Source organism: Passer domesticus, chromosome 12 (assembly GCF_036417665.1).
Source record: "Passer domesticus isolate bPasDom1 chromosome 12, bPasDom1.hap1, whole genome shotgun sequence".
In the NCBI taxonomy this organism is placed as follows: domain Eukaryota; kingdom Metazoa; phylum Chordata; class Aves; order Passeriformes; family Passeridae; genus Passer; species Passer domesticus.
Genome location: NC_087485.1, coordinates 555,596 through 579,873, shown reverse-complemented (window position 1 = coordinate 579,873; position 24,278 = coordinate 555,596). Strand labels below are relative to the sequence as shown.

At 47.7% G+C, this 24,278-nt stretch overlaps 1 protein-coding gene and 2 long non-coding RNA genes across 5 annotated transcripts in view; 1 reads left to right on the top strand and 2 right to left on the bottom strand.

Moving 5' to 3' along the window:
- The window catches only part of ZFHX3 (zinc finger homeobox 3), a 435,802-nt gene that overhangs the window by 196,581 nt on the left and 214,943 nt on the right, over window positions 1–24,278 (top strand). The window lies entirely within an intron of this gene.
- LOC135279226 (uncharacterized) lies at window positions 616–3,658 on the bottom strand. Its single transcript, XR_010346510.1, has 3 exons — window positions 3,571–3,658; window positions 2,936–3,142; window positions 616–906 (listed from the first exon to the last, which is right to left on the bottom strand). It is a non-coding gene; the product is annotated as an uncharacterized LOC135279226 (long non-coding RNA).
- Window positions 13,843–14,334, bottom strand: LOC135279318 (uncharacterized). Its single transcript, XR_010346598.1, has 2 exons — window positions 14,224–14,334; window positions 13,843–14,058 (listed from the first exon to the last, which is right to left on the bottom strand). It is a non-coding gene; the product is annotated as an uncharacterized LOC135279318 (long non-coding RNA).

Here is a 24,278-nt window from a genome sequence, read left to right as displayed (position 1 = left end):
AGGGGACCTGCCCTGGGGACCCTCAACCATCGGCTCCTCTTCCTCTTCCTCTTCCTGCCCCCGCTGTGGCTGCCCAAAGCACGGCACAGAGTCCTGGCTCTGTGCATGTGGTCCTGCTGCCTGGCAGTGCCTGAGAACTCCTGGAGTCTCTGCGAGATTTCTGTGGATGATTTGCTGCAATATCATATTGTATCTTTTATTTGGGAAGTCTTGGTTCAGTATTCGGCTGCTGCGTTCTGGGGCTTTTCCCTGCCCTGTTGTTCAGGATATATTTGGTTTGGGTTTTGGTTTTTTTTTCTCATTCTGACAGTGAAAAATGTTTTAAAAACAAAAACCAATGAAAATTAATGTAGTAATATGTATTTTCTTGTAACTTGGGATTTTTCCTTGCCATTTCCAGAAGCAGTGCTTTCACCCCTCTCGGATTCTGCTGGTAGTTTGTTTGTTACAAATGCTCTGAATTGTTTACTTCAAAGGAAGCATTAAGCCTTTATTTTCTTTTTAAATAACTTCTAACGAGTAGTTCTAATCACGAGCAGAGATATTTGTATGAACAGTCCCCAGATCTCCCAGAACAATTTTGTGAAGATCCCCACATGCTTCCCCCATGTCACAGGAGGGTGGGGGCTCCAGACCTGTCTGAAATCCTGCTGCTTTCCACCGGGTCCTACTTTCTGCAGCTGAGAACGGAACTTCCTATTTGGAGTCATTCTGTGCTGGGATGCTGCTCAGTATCTGGTTTCTCTTGAAATTTCTCCCACAGGTAATTTTTTTTTTTAAAACTCATAATACCTTGAAAGGGAAAAGAGAGCAAGCCCATGGCTGCATAGAAAAAGCTGAAAGAGTCTGGATTCCGTTCTTCAAGCTCTGGAGGGATCAAGGGGCTGGCAGGCACTGGCCTTCAATCTAAACAAGAAAAGAAAATTAAAAAGAAAGAAGAATAAGGAAAGGCAGCTTTACCCTCAAAACAAATAGTTGCTAATTCCCAGCAAACAAACCTGTAGGAAAAACCCAAGCAGTTTCAGAAGGAAAATTCCATGTATATTTCTCTTGATGCATTTTAGGTTTGTTTGTAACAGATTTATAATCCTGTATTATTCAGCTTTTCATTTGAAATTCCAATGAGCTGTTTGAATGGTCTGGTGCAGGCTAGGAAGTAAAGAGCATAAAATAGTCCCATTGACTTATGATTTTCTGCTGACTTTTTCATTGTCATCCCATATCTTCATTCTCTGTCATCAGAGCGTTCCGGGAATGTCCTCTGTTGCCTGTCTGATAGCGCTTTGGAATATAGGAAATGGGATGAATTGCAGATGACTCAATAATTTATTCAGATGTGGTCTGTCATCTCTGGGCAGGCTTCAAGCGCACGTGGAGAGCGGGTGGGAGATTTTATACGAGTTTTCTTCCGACTTCCTTCCCAGACCCTTTTTCCTTTGACTCCTGGTGCCTTCCTTAACAGCAGAGCCTTGTCCTGGAGGTTTCAGATGTGGCCAGAACGGGCTGAAAAGATGGGAATGGCTGATCAAAGCAGCACCTTGTCTGTGTTACATCTCAGCAGCGAATGCCACAGCTCCTGGCATGACACAGGAAGCAGTTTCTGTCAGTTGAATTGTTTTTCTGGCTTGTTTGACCTTGTGCTTTTAAAGAAGATCTTGGTGGGAAGAGCGGGACCTCTGTGCTGCACCACAGGGTTTGAGAGTGGCGAGCCCCCGTTTTAGCTGGCTCAGGGTGCAGGTGGTGTGTTCAGTTGTTGACTCTCACCCAACCCCTGTGTGAGATTTCTCATAACTGTGTGTTTGGACCTTTTTGTTCCCCTGAGCTGTCTCTTCACAAAAGATATTTCAGGGTCTTTCAACCAGTTAGGGAAGTTCATTATATTTTTAATACAATGTGGAAAAAAAATTAAAATAATGATTTGATATACAGGCATTGATGAAAGATGTGTTTTTAAAGTAGTAAATTAAAATCTCATTAATATTTCAGTGAGAATATTTTGTGCTTATCTGTTTCATCTCTATTTTTGACCTATGGCTTGGAGTTCACAGCATGAAGGAGATGGTGAAATCTGTTCACCATAAAATGTTAATTATAAGTAAATTACAGCACAAACGTTCAATCAGCCACATTAATTCTACATAAAGTGAATTATTGTAGCAGAAAATTTTAAAATGTGACTGAATTTTATAATCTGCATCCTCCATTTTCTACCTTTGCTCTTAGTGCTGTGCTGTTCCTCCCCAGCATGGCTGAACTCTGTGTGCTGATGAGAAGTGCTTTCTTCTTAGATGATGATAAAAAATGGAAGAGCACAATTTGATCCAGTTGTTTGCAGCTACTAAATGCCTCTTAAATACAGAAGATTGTCCTTGCCCCGTGAGGAAGTGCAATAGCAGCTGCAGGGCTGGAAAGGCAGGAGCTGTGGGTGCTGGGGCTGGCTCTGTAGCCCGAGCACTCTGACCTGAGCTGGAGTGATCACCCCACCAGTGTTTGCAGGACCCTGCGTTTGGGTTTAATCCTGTGTTTGTTTTGACAGCCAAAAGGCACGTGAATGCCCATGTAGTTTTGAAAATGTAGCTGGAGCTCTTGCTGGCTTCCTGACCCCGAGGGGAAAGGCTTCCTTTGAATCCCAGACTGGTCTGTAGTGTCACTGCCTTTGTCAGTCCAGATGTTGCTGTGGCATTATAAAAGAATTTCTGCCGAGATGCAGGAACTCCCTTGGAGGGAGGGGGGCAGAAGACATTCCTGATTTGCTCATGGGAGGTGTGTGTCTGGATGCCGGAGCTGGAGGTCCTGCAGCCCAGTGAGGTAACCCTCAGGGTAAAGCGAGTCACAGGGAAGGGTTAGAGCTCTGATCCCAGGGTCTGGAAAGGAGGGGACCAGGGCAGACTGAATCTCACAGCCATGGCAAGCTGGGGAGTCACAGAGTTTGTACCTCGTGCTTTGATGTGTCCTGTCAGTGCTTGAGTTCTTGTAGATGCCATTTGGTGTCTCTGAGCTGTTGTGCCTCCACACCTGAATAATTTCCTGCCAGTGTGAGATGTGGGCTCCAGAAAATTGTGAGTCACTGAGAGCTGAGCTGTGAAGTGATGCAGAGGTCTTGGAGGCAATCTCACCATTCACTGGGAAATGGAGGTCTCTTCTGTGGGAAGTGTGATGGGAAAGCAAAATGAAACTCAGACACCTAAACAAAGAAACTTGTGAAAAGACAATTATTACGAGATGGTTTATTTGCATGTATGTACAGAATATGTAAAACAGTCACTGTGGTGTGTGTGTGTCAGAGTGATGGGACTGAGAGCTGCGATAGCTCAGGACCACCCCCTTGGTGGGCACAGGCTGTGTCCATCCAGGTCTGCTGGGACGTTCTGATCCTCTGCCTTGACCCTCCAAGCTGTGCTGGCACGACATGATGGGTGCCCTGATTTACTCCCACACCCCTGTTCCCACAGGCTGGCTGGATGAGAAACCCTCCCCCTCGGCCAGCCACAGTGTGATCCCACAGCTCCTTGGGAGAGCTCAGTGTCCCCCACACAGCTCTGCCAGCCTGCTGTGCTGGGTGGGCACCACCTCAGGACAGCCCTCGTGGTGCACAGGCTCTCCTCAGAGGAACAGAGTTCTGGCTGGAATGGGTACGTGTGAGGGGATGGTGCTCCAGGGACACAAAGCGGAACTTTGGAACCCGTGTGGCTGAAGACAGGGTGGGAAAGTATGAATTATCACAGGCACCTGAGGGGTCACCAGTGCACTGGAACTGGACCAAGCAGATGGTTCTGAAGTACCTGAGATGTTCTCAATGTTCAGGCATCAAGAGGCACTGTGTTATGAGCAGACCAAGCTCAAATACAAAGGCTTCTCCTGGCTGCATTCCCCTTTCGTGGTTTCTCTCAGGCCACCACATAGTGAAATGCTTTTAATTTCATTATTTTCACATGAAATCAAGGATTTTGTTAGGTTTCAATCAACTGCCTTCATCAGCTAATAGTGAACACTTATTTGTCTCTTTTTTCCTGCTCTCCCATTCCACACAGTGAGTTGCTGCTGGGGTAAATTGTGCCCCATGTATAAAGATGGATCTCAGTACAGCCCAAAGGTACCTGGGCAAGGTGTGATCTTCATGGCAGGCTCATCAGGGTGTGGAAAGAACGAGATGTGGTCGGTTAAGGCCCTCAAAATGCACAAGCACAGAGGGGAAGTGAGGCAGGCTGGAAGCTCCCAGCCCTTGTTTTCCAGTAAGCAGTGTGATTGGCAGCAGGAATAAACACGAGCAGGAAGCTTGTGTATCAATCTAATTGTATAATTGCAGGTTGCTTTCTGCCTGGTTTGATGTGCAGATTGTAGTAATGTGGAGTGTCTCTTTCGTAATTTGCTATTAAATCCAACACTAGGAAGTAGTTCAGTGGCTTCCTGGATGGATACCTGGTGTTTGTGATCTTTACCTGCTGCAGCAGCACCCGTGCCTGCCTTTTCCTTTTTCTCTTATTTTTGATTATATAGTAGTCAAAGTTTTTTCAGCAAGTTGCCAAGGTGAGTTAGACATAAAGGTCAAAATGTGATAACTCATTACCCAGTGTTGTAAAAGTCACTGCCAAGAGCTGAGAGCAATGTTTAATTATTCCCTCTGAACTTGTACAAAGTATTATTTTATATATGTTGTAATCAGTACACTGGGAACACTGCCTGCCCAAACCTCAGCACTGGCTCTGCTCAGAGCTCCCAGTCAGTCACTGGGCAGGAGGGGAAGGGTGGTGTTCAGTGAAACCCATGCAGGAAAAAATCCTTAGCAAGGGAAAAATGTCAGGTAGTCTTCTCTGATTGATGTAGAACAAAGCCACAAAGGGAGCAAGCTCCTTCTTACTGGAGAGCAGGAGAAGGCTCCAGCCCTGCCAGCTCCCATGTCTGTCTGGCCCATTCCCTTTACCTTTATTACAATTAAGCAGCTGCTTTTCCAGTGCAAATACCCCTTTCCTATTCCTCAGAGATGAATTGATTTCTGGCTGACGATGAATTGATTTCTGGCTGATTCCGCACCAGAAGTTCATAGCTTTATCTCAGAGCACTGAGGGCTGTTACAGAGTGACAAAGATATACTTGGCTGAGTTCTTGAAGGATCTTCCTAATGGTTCTGCTTCTTACCTGCCACTGGGTTTTTGTATGCTGGTGGTTACATCCTTTTCTGGCTTTGTCATGGTTGGAAAACTGCTTAATAATAATAATAATAATAATAATAATAATAATTAATAATGATAATAATAACAACAAGTAGAGCCAAAGCCACTGTGACTTGTAGAGACATGGTTTTATTAGATTCTGCTAAAAACATCAGTTGAAAGGTAATTCCAAGTAGATCTTGCCAGGGCAGGAAGTTTTCCAGTCAGCTGAATGTCCCCTTGTGCATTATTTATGCCCTCGTGTATGCCCCAGTGTTGATGATAGGCTCATGTTTGGTATGTGGTGTTGCAGATTCATAGGGGACCAACAGGTAACCAGGAATGCTGATTAAAAATCTATAGTATTTCCCTGAATAAAGAGAGTTGGCATCTATTGACCTTTGGCCTTGCTGGAGTTGGCTTTGTGAGGCACTGGTGAGACATCCTGCTCTTGGTGTGACATCTGGGAGCTGGTGGTAGATAAATAACAGACACCTGTAGGAGCCAAGGTTTTCTTCTCTCCCCGAAGTGTTTGCCATGACCTTGGTGCAGCTCCGTCCTGCCTGGCTCAGACACTGGTTGCATCCCCAAAAGTTAACCTCTGAACTCCCCGGGGTTATGCTCAAGCCAAAGATCACCGAGCCTTTAGAGATCAAGGGGATGTCAGTGAGGAGGGACGGCGCGATGAGCCTCAGACACTCATTAGTCCTCGCTGAACGCCTGAAAATAACGAATTTCAGCTTAGTCAACAGCAGTGAAAGACACTTATTGTGTTCAGATTGCCTTGGGATGGCTTCTGCTTGTTGGGGCTGGCAAATGGCATAATCCAAAGGGAAGAGCCCTCGGTGTGGCGTTCCCACGAGGGCGGCTGTGTCCTCACTGCTGCAGATACAAACCATTCTTGGCAAGCAGGGTTTAATTAAGAGCCTCCCTGAGACCAGCCCGCCCGGGCGTTAGCAGCCGAGAGGGGCCCTGGCACCTGTGCTAGGAACATGCTGGGAAAAAGGCTGCATTTCTGGCAAATGTCATCGCTGCTGCCTCACTTTGTGCGTCCTCACGCACGTTTTTAATACGGCTGCGCTTTGTCTACCTGGAATATGCAAATAGTATTCAAATTAGAGCTCAGCTTTGTGGCTGTCAGCACATACCCCCCAGCTTCCCTCTAGCAAGTGACTAATGGGAACATGTGTTCTATCTATTTTTGTAAAGCAGGGGGAAGGAGGGGAAGGAGGGCCAGAGCTGGCAGGGCTGAGCCACTGCCTCCCTGTCCCCAGAGGGGGCAGAGCCTGCAGCAGAGGGTGGGGGTGGTGGGATGGGGCCTGGGGCTGCTCTGCAGACCCCTGCCTGGGGCAGTGGTGGTGCAGGGCTGTGAGAGGCCCCCAGCCCACTCTCCACACTGTGCCTGCCCAGGTCTCTGCTCAGACAAGCAGCACAGAGTCCAAACTTTGTCCTTGCATAGGCCATTTTCTTCCTTTACCCCATCCCTTTTATTCACAATTATACCCATCCCTGTATTTGTTAGTGTTCCTATGGCAACAGCTCTAACTGCTTGCACAGAATTGTAATGTCAGGAAACTCTTTAATGTTTCTGTGGATGACTTAATATGATTTAGGAGAAATCCACCTCATCCAGTGCTGGGCACTGGCTCTGGGCCCTGGGGGCTTCCCACCACTTAAGGTCTCTGAACCTGCCTCCTCTGTGGAGCAGGACTTTTGCCTCCTATTGATTCTGAAAGTTGGTCAGCAACAAAAACTAAAATAACAGTACACACTCAGCACACGTTTGTTATTCCCAGAGGACTGTAAACCAAAGGCCAAAGGCTCACATATTGCTGAAGCTCCTGGTGGCTCCAGGCTTTTCCAGTCACATATAACAAGTACTTGAGGTAGGGACATCTCATGTCTTGCAGAAACTGTGGTTCGTTGTGAAGTAGGAGCCATGGTGGGTGTCACAGTGTGCTCTCCAGATCCGCTGGGGCCGCGGCCACGGTGCTGCTGGAGTCAGAGTGACGAGACACCAGCAGGACCCCCCTGGCCTGTCTGTGCAGCCAGCAGGCCTAGGGGAGGGTAAGGGCATAAGAAGCATCTGAATGCAACTGCAGTAAGGATCTGATACTGAGAGACTCAAACTGGTACTTTACAAATACTGGTGGCTCCATAAAACTGTCCTTACGGGCTGCTCAGGGTCTGTGTTCTGGTGGAGAGACACATTGCCCCTCTGCCGACAGGGCTGTGCTTGTTCTGGTGCTCTGCTTTCAGGTAGGAGATGCTTCCAAAGCAGGATGCTGTCCCCACCTCTCCCTGAGGTACAGATCTCCAAGTCCCAGGGCATGTGTCATTTCTGTCTCTCTCCCCTCCTGCCCCATGCAGCCTCACTGTCCCCACAGAAAGACAGAGCTTGTTGTCCCCATTTGTCAGCTCGAAGTGTGACTGAGGTGTTGCCTTCTGTTTTTAGTAAGACTGTCAGCACTGCTTTCTGCTCTGGATGAGGAGAGGAGGGTGATTTAAGCAGCCAGGATAGGAAAGTCACTCTTCTTAATTAGCACTAATGCAGTGAAGGTTGTTTTCTGGCCCTGGCAGGGGAAATGGTAATTAATATGGCAGGGAGACAGCAGAGAGACAGACGGGGAGTTCAAGGCCGGCGTGTGAGCCTCCGACCCCAGGGCAGTGCTGGCAGAGGCAGTGGGACACGAAGCAGGTCCCTGTGGGATGGATGGAGCACTGGCCATGTCCCCTGGACCCCTGCCCAGCTCTGCTCCACCAGACATGGGGGTCCTTCAGCTGCTGTAGCCCGACCAGCCTTTCCCACTCACAGTTTAACTGGTTTGTGTTCTAATAAATAACTTCCTTTGCACCTCCCAGCGCAGCCTTGGGGTTGACTCTTGCTGCTGTCAGTCTGGGCTATCTGTGCCCTCGGGTCACATCAGCAAAGCCAAGACCAGAGGAGAGCAGTGCTCCCATATTTCCAACATCAGTTTCTCTTCAGGGCACCATGCAGAAATGACAGGTGGACCAAGGGCACCAAACCCAGAACATCTGTGTGGTCACGGTGACCTCTGCCACGGATCCGTGTGTGGTTGCAGGTGTTCAGACACTGTGTTCAGCTGCAGGTCAGTGTTCAGGCAGAATTAAGGGTATGTGAGGTAGGGGAGAGGTGGGCAAGGATCCATTATTGTGGGTGGAGTTGTGATGGACAGAAGGTGATTACACAAGGATCTCTGGTAGTTGCATTTCAGTCCCCCCTTGCGCTGCTCCAATGGCCTTGCACGTCACAGTTGGTGAGGAGTTTGTCTGCTCAGGATTGTGGTGCTGAGCTGGAACGTGCTGTGCTAATTTCTGTCTTGGTGAATTAATGTTTTCTTCAGACTACGCATTCCTCAATGGTTTTTTTTGGCATGTTATGCACCCACAAGCTTCTAGCATGTTTGTTTGGCACTGTGACGTGGACACTTGATGTTATGCCCAGGAGCAATGGAGCATCCTTAATTTGATGTTCCCAGTTTTGTTGGGAAGTAAAACCTGGATGCTGCCCGGTGAAAGGGTCTGGAGTTAGTCATGCAGTTTGTAGAGACATTGAGACTTGTAATTTTAGCTGGGAGAGAAGTCAACCAAACCTCTAATATGAGATTTTCCTGAGTCCCTGGAAGCTTGAAAAACCAGATAAACACATGTGCTTACAGGATTCATTCCTTAAATGTTCTAATAAAAATTGTTTAGCTGAGGACTTGTCTTCATTAAATGGCCTTGGAATCACCTTTTGGAAAGTCAGGCAATATTCAAGTAGTGAAGAAAAAGCAGTGAGTGATTGGGGTGGCCAAGGTGTTCATGTACCTGGAGCTGTATTCCTGTAAAGCAGCTTGGGAAACTCCTGCAGGGAAGCATGATCCTGATCAGTGCACCTGTCTGTGTCTAATGGCTGGAGGAGACTCTCCAACAACAAAACCAGTGCCCAGGGCTGGAGGTGGTTTTCCACCTCAGAAGTGTCACCAAGGAGGCGACACTGCTCACGTTCCTCAGCTGAGGCATGGAAGACCTGGGCTCAGAGCTGCTCTCTGTGCTTCTCCTCTTCCTTGTGGTGGTAACTCAGACTGAATAAAGCAAATAATGGCATTTTGGATAAGAGTAACCTGTGAGGTTCACCATGGCTGGGAGCACTCATGTCTGAAGCAAGCAGGAAACACTTCTTTCCCACAGGAAAGCACAAGGCTTAGCTCTTATGTGACCCCTCCTGTTCAGGCATTTGGTGGTTGTTTTTTGGGGGGGGGGATTCAGTTTTTCCTCATTGTGGATGTAGGGGTTTCTCCTGTATTCCAGGGGATTTGTTGGCATATTTTCTGTGCCTGTTCTGGGAGCCAAAGTCTTTCTTCCTAGGAGAGAAAATGAAGGCAGGTGTTTGCTGTGGGGGCTGGCAGGAGGCATCTCCCCCCTGCCTGGGCAGCCCTGCAGGAAAGGCCCCGGTGTCCTGCCTGCCACGGCCCACCAAGGACTGCGGGGACACCAGGAGACTCGTGTCACCTCAGCCTGAAGCTGGAGTGAGGTCAGAAAGGTGAAACGGCAGTATTTTATCCAATAAGAAACCCAAGGATTTGGATTTATGCCAGAGCAGCAAGTGCTAAATCATCATATCCCAACCAGGGGATTTATGGCAGAGTTACAAAGATGATAATTTATTTAAGCACTTGTGCTAAGAATTTTTTCCCCTGTTGATTCTTATTAGCATGGAATGTTTTACACTTTTTAAAGGGTATCATAGTGAAAGAGGGAACATTTGCAGGGAAATGTTATCCAGAATACATACATTGTTTAAATGAGCTGCTCTCCAGCTTCCAGACACGCAAACGTTTAAAGCAAGAGGCAGCACCTGATGTTTTATTAATCGTACACACATTTACAAACTTTCAATATCTCATGTTAGTAAATACAAGTAGCAGTTTAGAATCTCTTTTAAGATAAAGCATAGAAAAATATGGATTTTCTCTACAAAGCTGACTTCAGGAACAGGTCGTGGTGTGCCACAGGGATGTTTCCCAGAGGAAAAGAGTGCCATCCATACCCTGCCCCTGCATGCTGGGTGGGATCTGCTCCGTGCCCTATTCCGTCTTGCACTGGAACCACAGATACTTTTTTGTATTGCAAAGTGTTTTCAGTGCTGTTTCTTCAGCTCAGTTAGTGGGGGAAGGTGTGCTGGCTGGCTCTCAAGGCTTTGCTGTGCAGAGTGTGTGTCGGGATGATGCTCACAGGCAGATGGGCAATGAGGGAGGATGGTGGAGCTGTGCACAAGGCTGCACTCAGATGAGAAATCACAGAATGCCAGAGAGGTTTGTGTTGGAAGGCACCTTAAAGCTCACCCAATTCCAGCCCCCAGCCATGGGCAAGGACACTTTGCACCAGACACCTCACCTCTGTGAGTTACACTGTGGCCTCAGTCCATTCACAAACAGGTGCTGATGTGCTGACCTGTGACCACGGGTTATGTTTGTGAAATGCAGAAGCCAAAACTTAAAATAGACATAGCCTGGAGTTCAGCAAATTCCTTTAGCTGAGGCAGGCTGCAGTGAGATGCCAACTGCTTCAGGTAGGAGATAGATCCTTGGAGATTGGAAGCCAGGGCTGTTATTGAGGATTGCAAGCAGCACTTCTGTGCTTCCAAGGAGTGATGATCCAGCACAACAATAATGGCAGTGGAGGGGATTTCCCATTTAGACTCAGTCTACCCAATAGATTGATGTGTTGAATATGAACTTGTACCAGTGAGGCTTCAGGGTTTGTGTACAGATTTAATCCCGTGGCTAAACATTCCTCCTGGCAGCAAACACAACTCATCCGTTGTTACAAGAGCCAGTGCTGTGGGTTTAGTTGTTTCAAGCTGAATCAGCATGTAGATAGTACTTCAGTCCTACTGTGCAAGCATCTGATTTTGAGTAAATTATTACAGATTTAATCTTTATTCAGGTCTTTGTGTGTGAGTCAGTGACATATTAAGATTGAAAGGTGGCAGGAAAATGTTGGTTGATTCCTCATCAGTTTGTATGTCTTTCTCTGCCAATTACAGATTCTTCATTGTCTCCCATCAAAAATCACATGAGTAAGAGCATCAGCAGTCTAAAGTGGGCAGTGCTGAAATCAATCTTAATTTCATTTACAACAGCTAGATTTTGTTTGATTGTAAAAGAACTTCACCTGAAACTGGTCGGGTGCTTGTGGCCCTGCCCTGGGGTCTCTGGGCTGGGATCTCTGGCCCCTTCTCTGGGAGTGACTGTGCTGTCGTTGTTGGGACACCGTGGGTGCTCCCTGGCCTTCAGGGCCCTGCTCCGAACCCCTGAGAACCTTGGGCTTCCATGGCTGAAGACATGGCTTGTTCAGGGTCCTCTCCCTGGCAGATTCTTGCTCAGGATTTTCTCTTTGCTTCCATTTTTGATGGTATCTCCGACAATAGGCTCGTGTTCCTCCTCTGTCTGTTCCAGCCTGACACAGTTCAGTGCTGCGACGCCTACGGGGGCTTGAAAAGAGCAGCCCCCTCCTTTCTCCCCCCTTCTTTTTTTTTTTGGCTGAGGCCAAATTCCTTCACCCAGGCAGAAAGATCGGCCGCTCTTACCGGCTTTTACTTTTTGAGAGCATTTTCCACCCGGCCGTGGCTTCCCTGCGGAGCGAGGCTCCCGCTCCATTCAGGGGAGAAGGGTGCACTTTGCGCATCTGCCTTTTGTTTGGCCGGAGCCTCTGGGACTCGGAGAAGGGGGGGGATTGATAAAAGCAAAGCATTTTGCCATAAAAAGAACCGAAGAGGGCAATGGAAGGCCATTTGTGTAATTCCCCAGGCTGTGTCTCTCTGAAAGCGAAGGTCTGGTGCAGTCTGCATAACCCGCTGACTTCGGATCTGCCTTTATCCTTTACCACGTGCAATCCGTTCTTGTACAGGAATTAGAGATTAAAGGCAACTTAACCTGTGTTTTTCTTTTTGGTTATTTTTTTTTAGCTTTCTTTGGCAGTGAAATGGTGGAGCTGCATTTCAGATCAGACAAGGGGGGGGGGTGTGAGCAGGGAAAACCCCCAGCAGTTTCCCTCCTGCCAGCCCAGAGCTGCTGTTTCACCGTGTGCACTGGGGAAAGGCCTTGCAGGGCTAAGGGAATTACTGGGGTGTAGCCAGGGCTCCCTTTCTGATGGCTCTAACTCTAGTTTGTGATGCTCGGGGTTTGCATGTGGGGTGTGGGTGTCCTGCCGGGCCAGGCAGCTCTGGGAATACATCAAATTATCAGGTCTTGCATTAAAAAAATCACTGTTTTGGAAAGGCTGCCCATATTCTGCCACTTCTACTGCTGAGAAATGAAAGCAGAGCCACCTTCTTGGGGTATGGTGAGAAACACCTCATTTGTACTATGGTGGCAAAGCAACCAAGTCTGGAGAAAATCGCTTCCCAGTGCAAGAAGGTGTTCTGGAAGCTTCTCTGCTGACAGGGGTCCCGTGCATGAGCGTTCTGTTCGGGCACCGAGGCTGAGAGCTATCGGCAAAGCACGAGGAGATTAGAGAAGAGCAACAAAAAGGATTAAGGGGCTGAGGGATTGATCTCTGAGGAAAGATTAAAGGAGCTGACTGTGTGTAGCCTGGCAGAGAGAGAAGTACAAGGCAGCTTGATAACGGTGTTCAGATGTTTGAAGATCTAAATGTGAAGGGGTTGATCCTGCACACCTCACTTCCATAATGCCCCTGCAAAATCAGTGGGCATTGGGTGTTACTTTTGCTGGCCTGATGCCCAATACCAAACCAAACTTGGTTATGATAATATACATACTTATGTAGGAACACTGATGAAATAATGTGAATAGCAACAAGAAATTTGTAGCACTGATATGCTGAAATTTTGGATTTCTTCTAAAATGGAAGGTACCAAATCCTTCGGCCTGCACATTTAATCCGCAGAGGTCACTTGGCAGTGAGGGAAGAGTGATCCTGGCAGTGGAGGGTCTGCACGGGCTCCTCCACTGGGTTCTGTTGCTTTCCTGCTCCGAATCTGCACGCTGGAGTTCAGGGCCTGCACGGAGCAGAGCAGAAGTGTGCTGCCAGGCTTCCCTGAGCGTGTCTGCGGGGCAGCGAGGGGTGCAAGGGGTGCTTTTGTTTTGGGGGTGTTTGGTTTTAATACATGGCAAGAGTGGCTTTACGATGGTAATAAAACAATGGATAAAAACCCAAGTTTCTGCCAGGGATTATTTGATGTTGGCACTTGGAACTGTGACTTCTGTTTGCAGGTGCAGAAAATGAATGTGACATCTCTCAATCAGGTAGTAAAATGTCATGTTTCTCCTATTCTTTTTTCCCCAAGATTGTATTTACCTGGCAAAATTCCCAACCGTCACTCTAAAATTAATATTCCCAACTGGGGAAGCTTCCAAGCTACTGCTCACCCTCCTCTGAGCTGGCAGAAAGAATTATATCCCTTCCATGTGCTCAACAAGTCCAGCTATTTCCCTTCATTTCCAAAAGACTCCAACTAGACATAAATCTGTCTGTAGTTCTGACAGCCCCCAGTCATCTGTTTACCAAAATAAACTTTAAGCATATATTGAAAAATAATTTCTATTGAAATATGCATCCCTATGGCATTCGAGCTCAGTATTTAATGCCTTTTTTATGGTTAATAATGCATCAAAAGCATTTTGAGTCTCAAGCTGTCATTACATCACATACATGATGTGCCGGATGTGTTTAATTGACTAAAAAACTTGGAGTCAGTTTTTATTTTAAAAAATACTAATATATGATTACCAAGTCCTACTTCTCCTGATGTGTGTCTTCCAGTGCATTGTCAGCTGGTGGTGGTGCTCACGGCGCTCAGGGAGGGAGGCAGGTCACAGGAACAGGAAAAGCTCTTTGTTCAGAGCCTTTTCCTGAAGCAGAGTTTGCTGGCATTGGATTTCTGCAGTGGAAAAGCAAGTTAATGCAGTGAAATAATCTTAGACCTGGGACATGCTTAGATTGGAGGACTCTTGTCTGAGGGCAGAGTGGGTGGTTCTGCCCCAGGGCTGGTTGGCTCCCAGTCCCCAGGCGTTTGCTGCCAGGCCCGTGGTGTTTGCAGCCACACCTGCACTGCGCTCATTGTCACCTGCTGCAGGTCCAGGCTGGGCAGCCTGGGCCTTGTATCCATGGCCTTGTGGACAAATCTAATGCATGGGAAGGTGTTCTTTGTTTTGGGGGGTTTTCATTGTTTAAAGAACCTAAATACATGTGGAACACCCTGCTGCAGTCATAATCCCCCCATATGACTGTGATGTTGTTAGCAAACAGATGAGAGCTCTTGGAGAAGGACACATTTATTTCATGCCATGTTTGGGCCTTATTTCAGTTCATTTTTTTAGGTGGTTTACTCTGTTCTGTAACAAGAAAGTCATTGTCTCCCTTCCCTCTTAGGTCAGTTGTTTTCTCTTATTTTTACTTTTTCTTTTAAGTTTCTGTTAAGCCTTTTAAAATACTTTTGGATTGATTGGTAGGGCTTAAAATCCTGTGATTATATTCCAGTGGAGGCACAGGAAGGAGATGAGAAGACTCATGTTTTAGGTCTGAGGTGGTCACATTTGTAAGGGTGGCATGAACATGATTTTGGAGAGGTGACTTGGTTGTAAGTGGGAATTATTCTGTTAGTTCAGGTTAAACTGAGTGCTCTGGGGACATCTTTGTCCTCTTCCCAAGTGTAATGTGATGGGGGTTTGAGGTGGATCTGTTGGATCCCCCTGATGCTCGGCTCCCACTGCCACTTGTCCCACTGGCCAGTGCAAGTGCTGATCTCTGCCAGCTTGGAACATGTGTTCCTTTGGGACAGCTCTGTCAGACGGGTGATGTGACAGCTTTCAGCTCTATTTCTAAACTCCATATTCCATGTTTTTTAAATCCTCAAATTTTAAAGGAGAAATGGGATAATTCCCTAGTTTTCCTATACCTTCTCTACCTGCTAATCTTGGTCCCAGCAGCTGCCTCATTTCCTGGTAAGTATTTGTCATCTCTTAGAGCAGGTGCTGTTCTGCCATCCCTGCTGTGACACTGCTCTCCCCGGTCCCGTGTCCCAGTTCCACAGCGCTCTCTGGGTGCCAGGACAGTTCCTCCAAGCAGCAGCAGGGCCAGGTTTGCCGGCCCAGGGCTGGGTGCAGCCCCCAGGGCAGACACGTGTGCTGTGCCCAGGACCACTGTGGTGTGCAGCTGCCCCCCCTGCCCCGTGGTGGAACTCTGGCCTCATGTTAATGTTTCCAGGTCAGCTCTGGCAGGGGACTGGGAAGGGCCAGTCACTTAATGAACCCCTCGGGGACCTCCCTCAGTTGCTCACAATTTCTCTCCCCCTCGTCAGGCAGGGAAGCACAGCCCATGCTGTTTCACTCCATCACTTTTTTCCGATGCCTTTTCCGCCTGCTTGCTCCACACAAACAAACCAATTATCAATGAAGACACAAACTGGGCCTTTTTTCCTTGAAAGCTCCTCCAGCTTTGCCCTTGCCCACATTTCACAGGTACACATCAACTTGCATTTCTTCCTGCCCCTTCTCCCTCTGTCTCTGCCTTGCAGGTGCTGAATTGCCTGTTCCCTGTTGCCCACAGTTCATACTTCAGATCCAGACCTGCTATTGATTTGTGCAAAGCCAGTCAGTATCCACATGCATGTGCTTGTGTGTGTGGGCTCTTACACGAGCCCAGGAAAGAGACCTGGCGTCATTCATTCATTGGAGAATTTCGTTGTTTCCTTTGGATGGAAGTGGCCTTACCTAAATGTGTTCCAGACAAAAATACCCCCAAAATCATCTGTTCATCCCCAGTTTACATCAGTGAGGCTTTCAAGTACCATGAAATGGGCATAATGCCACTGGACATAGCTGGCTTGTGCACGCTGCATGCAGGCAAGTTTGTTTTCTGAGGGTGCAGATGTGTCTCTGTCTTCTTGTAACACTAAATATTTCACATGGAGTGTGAGATGACAGCTGGGACCATCTGGACTCTTTGTCCAGTTCTGGAGCCATGCCCTGGTGTTGGTTCTGTACTTTGTGGGTGGAAATATGGCATTATGCATATTTAATATAAGGAAGTAAAATTGATCAGATCTTCCCAAAGTGTATCTGTAGCTGTACCTTTACCTCACACTGGCTGCCTCTGGCATTCCCGCTTCTCTATACACCTCAGCACACTGATCAACCCCTGGCACCTTTGTGAGGCTGTGGAATCACCTTGGACAGCTTTAGATGGCAGAAATGGGAGGTGACCCGCAGTGAACCAGTAACTTCCTTGGAACGAAAAGCTAACAGAAAGGGCTCTAAGCTGTGGAGTGTTCTGGCAAGGTATCACATGTTTGAGGGAAATGGGCTCTGAGTGCTTCTGTGCCACCGGCGTGCCTCATCCCCTCGTGCCCTGTGTGAAAGGATTTATTCCTGCACTCAGGCAAACTGGGTTTCCCAAGCCAGTGTCTGTTCCTTTGAGGAAAGGCCCTTCTGGGCTGCCCTGCTGGTTCATCCCTTGCTCCTACCACTGGCCGTGGGCTGTCTGTCTCTGACCGTGGGCTGTCTGTCTCTGACCGTGGGCTGTCTGTCTCTGACCGTGGGCTCTCTCTGACCGTGGGCTGCCTCTGACCGTGGGCTGTCTGCCTCTGACCGTGGGCTGTCTGCCTCTGACCGTGGGCTGCCTCTGACCGTGGGCTGTCTCTGACCGTGGGCTCTGTCTCTGACCGTGGGCTGTCTGTCTCTGACCGTGGGCTGTCTGTCTCTGACCGTGGGCTGTCTGTCTCTGACCGTGGGCTGCCTCTGACCGTGGGCTGTCTCTGACCGTGGGCTGTCTGCCTCTGACCGTGGGCTGCCTCTGACCGTGGGCTGCCTGTCTCTGACCGTGGGCTGTCTGTCTCTGACCGTGGGCTGTCTGTCTCTGACCGTGGGCTGTCTGTCTCTGACCGTGGGCTGCCTCTGACCATGGGTTGTCTCTGCAAGGGCTTTCTCGGCCCACCCTCAGCTCCCGTGCCTGGGGAAGGCTGCGCTCGTGCTGCTGGAAGGGGCTCCTGGCAGGGGGAGTTGGTCCCTGGTTGCAGTGAGCCCCGTCTGTCTCTGTGCCTGCTGCTGGCTCCTTCCCCTGGGTGAAGACGTGGGCACTGTGCGGGGGCTGGCGGGTACCAGCCCCATCTCAGGAGCCACACACTCCAGAAACCTCCTTCAGAGCGGGCTGCCTAGATAAGAGTCATTCTAGCAGTAGTGAAATTCCTATTTTAATGTAATTTTACAGACCCTGATTCACTGTCCCTTAACTGCAGCTTGTTATTTCTGGCATTAGAGGGTAAAAAAAAAATAGCTTCTGGGCATGTGACACTATTCACAGGCCTTTAATGTCAGAAATAATGATCATGTTAAATTGGAGCTCATTACGACGAAATGAGACCTCATTGAGCCCTCTTTTTGGGGGGTTGTTTAATGATTTTCCTTTTTCTCTCCTTTTTTTCCTTCTAAGTAGCCCTGAATTGGTACACTGGGGGAGAAGCTGGGAGGTTTGGTGGTAAATTTAAATCGCAAGAACTGTATACCTTTAAAATCTATTAAAAAAAAAAAAAAGAATCCTGATTTTTCTACTGTTCTCCCCAAGTACTCTGGTCCTTTGTTACGTTTTTAGTTATAGAAATTTCTCGCACCTCTTAAGGCCACTAATAATGGTGATATCTAAGGCAACTACAAAACATATTTGGGACTTTATTTCAAGCACTACTTTTCTCATAATGAACATGAGGATCCCATTTTCCAGTCTTTTCTCTGATCACATTCAGAAGGGCGGAAGCTCCTCCTGTGAGAACTGCACTGAAGCAGCTCAGCAGTGTGGATGGAGCTGTGTGAGAGCAGGCAGGTGCCCACACACCCCACCCTTCTCAGGGCCCTGAGCCCACCAGCACTGCCAGCTCTGGAGCGTTTCTGGACGCCTGGCACAGCTGTGTGTCCTGCCAGCCCCGTGGCCTCTCCACCCCTTGTGGATTTGCTGCTCCTCAGTCCAGATGTGCTGTAGGAGAAGGAGGCTGTAGTTCAGAGGGAAAGTAGTTTCAATACATTTGTTGGGATAAAACCAATTTCTGCCTGAGGGGTTTTCTTGTAAACCTAGGGGTTTTCTTGTCTGAGATGAGTGACAAGTGTTGCTGAAATCAAGAGGTGACACAAAAACCATGGGGATATGGGGTGGTGTGATCAGCAGTGGGCTCCAGATACATTTGGCCTAACTGCAGCCAACACAGAAAAGGAGAGCTTCAATAAACAATTCAAAAATAGTGGGTTTGTTTTATGGGTCTTAGAGAAGGCCCAGTTAAAAGAGCAGCACAGAAAAGAATGGAGGCTGATGGAAAGAAAAGTACAAGGATGGAATTAGCTGCCGGATACTGAAGGATAAGTGGTAAAGAATGGATCATAAGGGACTACAAAGGAGGGAGTTAATATATATGGACTAAAAAGGAAGCACCTGTAGATGGTTGCAATGCCACCATGCTAAACTTGGAAGATTTTTTTTGCCCTGCTCACAGAGGAATAAGAAGCTGTTAAGACTGGAGAAAGGATGTTCCCATTCTGTTGTGACAAGCAATGGGTGTCTAGGCAAGTATTTAAGCAATAAAGATGTTAAGTAAAAGATTTTTAGGGGTGTTAGAGAGAAAGAAAGTCAACAGAAGACAAAAATCTGAGAATGATGGCAGAGAAAAGCTGAAGTGAAAGCTGATGGCTGAGATACCTTGACACTGAAGAAACTATTTGAGAAAGCTGGGAGTGAAAAAGGCTCCGCAGGGCAGATTAGGACCTCTGCTCCAGCTGGATGGGATGGTTGATGTGATGAACAAGATTTTGAATTATACCCTCAGATAAAGGGACAGACCTCTGAATCCTCACCAAGAGGCAGCTGCATCTGTATTTGTGGTTGAGAACATCCCTCCCCTCCCGTTCCATAGCACATATATGTGGGTATATATGCACAGCTATAGGGGATGTGCTGTGAGTTTTCTGCAAGGAGTTTTAGGTCATGGAGGACAGAAGAACTGACTGCTGTTGATGTTTGGTCACTGGGAGAGGGGTGGAGAAGCTGACCTGCCCAGTGCCAAGGCTCTGGGGAGCCAAGGGGCAGCTCCTCGTGGGACCTGGGCAGAGAATCCCTTGTGTGCTGGTGATCCTGCACACTGACAGCTTGAAGCTGTAAGGAACTGTCTGTCTCTGCATGTGTGCTAAAATGACCCAGAAATGGGCATGTTTAGGAAAATGACTCCCTGTTCCTGCTCCACTTTGCCTCGGCATTGCTGGTGACACCATGAGTGTTATTTAGCTCAGAGAGAACAACACTTGAATTGTGCTTAGCATCTTCCAGTGTAAAGAAAAATCCTGAAGATAATTATTTGTATCCAAATTATTTTCCATTCTTTAGCAGATGTTTTCAGACTTCAAATATGTTGTTTTCTGCAAGTGCTGCATAATAAATTAATTGTTTAATTAGTAATAGATGTGTCACTCCTGGGAGCAAATCCCTTACTTTGAACAAGTAAACCAGACACCCCTTTCATGTTTAATATGTTGGGTTTAAGACTTTTACCTCTTTTAAAATACATGCACTTCCATAGATCAGATAATACCTTAAACTATTGTCAGTGATTATGTGAGATCTCATAACACAGAATGGAGCAAAGTACAGACATTTCTTCACTTTAATCAGCAATAAAAGCAGGAAGAAATTAGAATTTGCTTCCCATCAGTGAATCTCCTGCACACGTTCCACCCACTCTAAGGGGTCCTCATTACCATAGATGTGAAAATCTCAGCTCTGAAAATTTTGTAACATAATCCAGCATGAAAACATCATCTTGTTGTGCAAGGAAATTATGGCACACAGAGTCTCATGGGACTGGAAAACTTCTGAGCCAAGACTGGCCTTCTTCCTGGGGAACACTGACCCAAGACACTGGCCTTCCTGGCAGGAAACTTCCTTCTTGAGCCCAGAAATAGAAGGAGCCATGATGACCACTTCAGCTCCACTGTATAGGAGATTTTTGTGAGGAAAGTTTTGTTTCAAAACTATTTCAGTGTTCATATATTTCGTGATTTAACTCTTTATGACTACAAAACCCTCAGTATGAGTATCTAGTGATTCTAGAGAACCAATTCAGACATTGTTGACCTTATTTTGAATGGATGCCTTGCTTCCACCTTGCCAATAGAATTGCTGCTTTCATCAGAACAGTTTTCCTTATCCGTGGGGTATGGTCCTGGAGAGAAGAGGCCTTCAGGAGAGCTAGGTTAGTTTTAGGGATTGCCTTCTCCTAGACAGGAGGTCCAGCAGGATTGCAGAAATACTGCCCAAGCGTGCTCTGGTCTGTGACAGGGTGTGGGTGGGTCACAGGTTGGTCTCTGCTCTGGGAGGGCTTTTCCAGCCACAGAGACTCTGGGATTCTGATACAGGTGTAGAGGAACATGAGAGACAGTCTGGGGCTGCTGTTGGGTGTGTCTGCATGTGCCGAGGAACCTGTGGCTGTGTCCACAGCAGCACTTGAGCATATCTGAGACTTGAACTGTGCTTTAGCTTTGGGGAACACTGGCCTCAAGGGAAGGCTGTGGTGGGAGTGTGCAGGTGGTACGTCACAGCATAAAGGTTCAGCCTGGCAGTGTCCTGGTTGAATGACAGTGTTTGTGACACGGCAAGTTTTAATAGTTAAATGTGTTGGTAAAAAGAGGAGGAGAGAGAATCAGGAAAATGGTGAAATTTTAAGTCTCAGTTCAGAATTTACTAAGTGTAAAGGAATCCAGAGAATCCTGAGTCCCTCCTGTGCTGTCAGCTTTGCACTGCTGTCCCTAGTTCTTGGTGACCCAGCCCAGGACCACATTGCCTCTTTGGCCAGCTCCACAGGGACACTTGGCTGTGGTGGGGTTTGCAGGCTGTACAGCCACCTGCTGCAAGGAGGTAGGAGACATAAAACTTACTGAACCACAGCTGAGTTCTCATGAAGCATCCCCTTGACTGGTGTTACCCTGGGCTGGGTGTTGGCAGGTGACCGGGGTGTGACAGCGCTTTTTCCAGCGCTCTCCCCGGCACACCCCTCTCCCTGAGCCTTGTTATCTATCCAAATTGTTAGCAGAAAAGATAGATGTATGCAAGGCGCTTTCACTGAGCCCAAGCTGGAACAGCTGTCAGAGATGCAATCCCACTTAGTTGGTCTTCATAAAATGCGTGAGGCATTTTTAAGAGTCTGGATAAAGGGTAAAGGCAAACTGCGCCCATTTAGCAGGAGGCAGCATGTGACAGCTGACAAAGTGACAGTGGGCCCCTGAACAGCCCATGTCACTCTTCAGCAGGAGGCCCTGAAATGCCCATTTTAATTTAAATGTTATTTTCAAATAAAATTGCCACTTTGGGATAATTGCTTCGTACTGTGTAACTTTGAGAACACCGTACCGAGCAAAGTGGGTGCAGCTTTCCTTATTGTTGTTCTTATTTGTTATTGTGTGGCACCATATGGGGCTGCAGCCCCGTGCTCTAGGTGGTCCCCAGCTCTGCCTGCTGCACAAATCAGCCTTTTGTTCTGGGAGCCATTGTTTTAAAAAACAACAACACACGGCCCCCACCCCCCTCCCCAAGCCCCATGCAAGGTAAGGGCCGGGAATTGGGGTGATCTCAGCCACAAGCATTGTTTGGGGCTCGTTGGCGCAGTTTGCTGGTGACCACATCCACTGACAGGCACGATACAAACGCTTGTTTTCCTTTGTGCAGAGTGACTTGGGAGGCTTTTCATCTGAAAGCTCCACTAACTATTCACTTTCCCCTTTCTCTCTGGCCTCTAGAGCCTCCTGGTATGGCACAAACAAAAAAGCAAAGCGTTCTGCAAATGAAATCAGTGTGTTTACAAATTCTGGTTATTTAAATCTTCCCCTCATTTGGAGAGGAAAGTGTCACCGATGGTTGCAATGGGCGTGTAGGGTTCTTTTCCTCCTGTTTTGGTTTTTGATACCCTGAGGCTCGGGATGTCCTGGTAATGGAGTGGAGAGGTCAGGAGAGTGGCGGTGAGAGCCTCCATCTAATTCACACCTTGGCACCAGCACGCTGGGGCTGACACGTCCAATTTGCGGTGGCACTGTGTGACAGGTGTCAGCACTCGGCAGCCACACAGGAGCACACACGGCTGCGGAGTCGGGAGAGGGGATGATTGAACATTCTGCAAATGAGACACCCAGGGAAAGAAAAACACACGCGCACCCGCACACCCGCACACAACAATTCCGCAGGAAATCTGGGCTAATTAACGCCTGCTGTTGCCTGATGCGTGGCACGGCCCCTCAAGGACTCCTTGCCATCCGAGAGTTGAAAACATGTCAGGAGGCTCTTCTTTTCTCTTGCATGAAGAATATTATGACATGCTAGTGCTAAAAAAAGTTATGATAACTTTCTGCGTTTTCATAGCAAGTTGTGAAACTACTTAAAGTTCAGCACTACCAGCTGCCTCCCTTCCCTTCCCATCTTGTGCCTCAATCAGGTCACCTGGCCAGACACACCTCCTGAAATCTGACCTTCTCCTGGGTACATGGCTGTGTCCTGTGCTTCCCTGTTGGCCTGCAGAACAGGGTCTTTGCCTTCCACGCCAATGGCAGAAATGATCCTTTCAAATTTGCTGTTGGTACCATTGGCTGTGGAAGCATCACTGACTTTTGGGACTGGCTTCCCCAGATGACCAGTAGCCAGATGCCATAGGTGTTGCCTTCTCCAGCCAGGGAGACAAATGCTGTAGAAATTTGGGGCACTCTCAGTGCCTGGTGCTGGGTTCAACCCTAATTGGTGCATCTGGGAATGTGTGCTGGGAGCAGAACCATTTGCAGCTGAGAAAAATTTGCTGGAGAAGAGCAGGGGTGTTTCCATGGTTCTCCTAAAATTCGGGTGGTGATGGGGAAGAAGCAGTTCCCAGGTACGTGTTGATACAGCACAGCCCTGGCCTGGCTGCCCAGGGTTCTGGAGAGGCTTGGGTTGCATCTGGTGTGTCTGTGGCTGTGAGGGGCACAGCCCATGCCAGCCACCCCTAATGAACTTTGCATTAGTGTCAGAGAGGAAGATCCCCACACCTTAAATTTGCCTGGAATGTGAGAAATGCAGCTTGATCCTAACTCTCCATCCTATGGCCTTCCCATCATGGCATCTGTCGTGGTGCAGCTCTGTGGCTTTGTGCTTCCCTGGGACTGAATTCTAGAATGTTTTAGCAGTGGGGGACTGCGATACTTGAAATTTGTCTGAAGTGGGAGGATCCTATCATCTGGGGAAACAGCTCTGTACAATGCTGCAAATCAACGGGACACAGGCTTGTCCTGCTGAGAAAGTCAGTAGAGCCAAAACTGAATTTAAAGGAAGCATTTATTATTGTTATTATTTTTATTATTATTATTCATGTCAGGGCTCCGTTGGGAAAATCTTTATCTGCATTAAAACGCACATAAGAAGAGGAAAGAAGAAAAGGCCAAGAAGAGGGTGTACTACAAAGCATCCCTTTGAGCTCAGTTCCACGCCTCTGTAAAGTTCATTGCCAGACTCTTTGCAGGGAGAGATTTTGGGTTCAAGGTTGAGCTGGAGACGTTTCCTGGCAGAATGTATATCCCCTGATCACACCTTTAGGAGATTATCCCATCATTAAATATTTGTAGGATAACAGGAGAAGCCTAATTTAGTTTTTGTTTCTTTTTCTCTGTGGTTTAATCACAGATGAAAGAGACTAATAGCACTACAGAGCTTTCTGGTGATCAAAGGCCAATCAATCCTCTTTGTGGAGTAATTAACTATTTGCTAAACTTGCAGAATTGATTTCCATTTAGGGCTAAGAGAGAGGGTTTTAAATGAAGACCGATTTACCAGGCATGAGGAGGGAATCTCAGCACTGATGCCAGGAGATACTCAGAGTGATGAATTGGAGCCTGCTAATTGGAGGATGAAAAATACAGCTGGAATCTGGCCCCGTTTGCTCCTACTTTGGTGGAAGACAGGAAAAGGGAAATCAGGCTGAGAACCTGACAGATGGCTTTGTGCAGCAGCAGCAGGAGAGCGCAGCGTGCTTGGAGCAGCGTCCGGCTGGCTGAGGAAACATGGATGGAGCCAGCACAGGACTGGGTTGCAGTGAATCCATCATCCAGGTAGATGTTC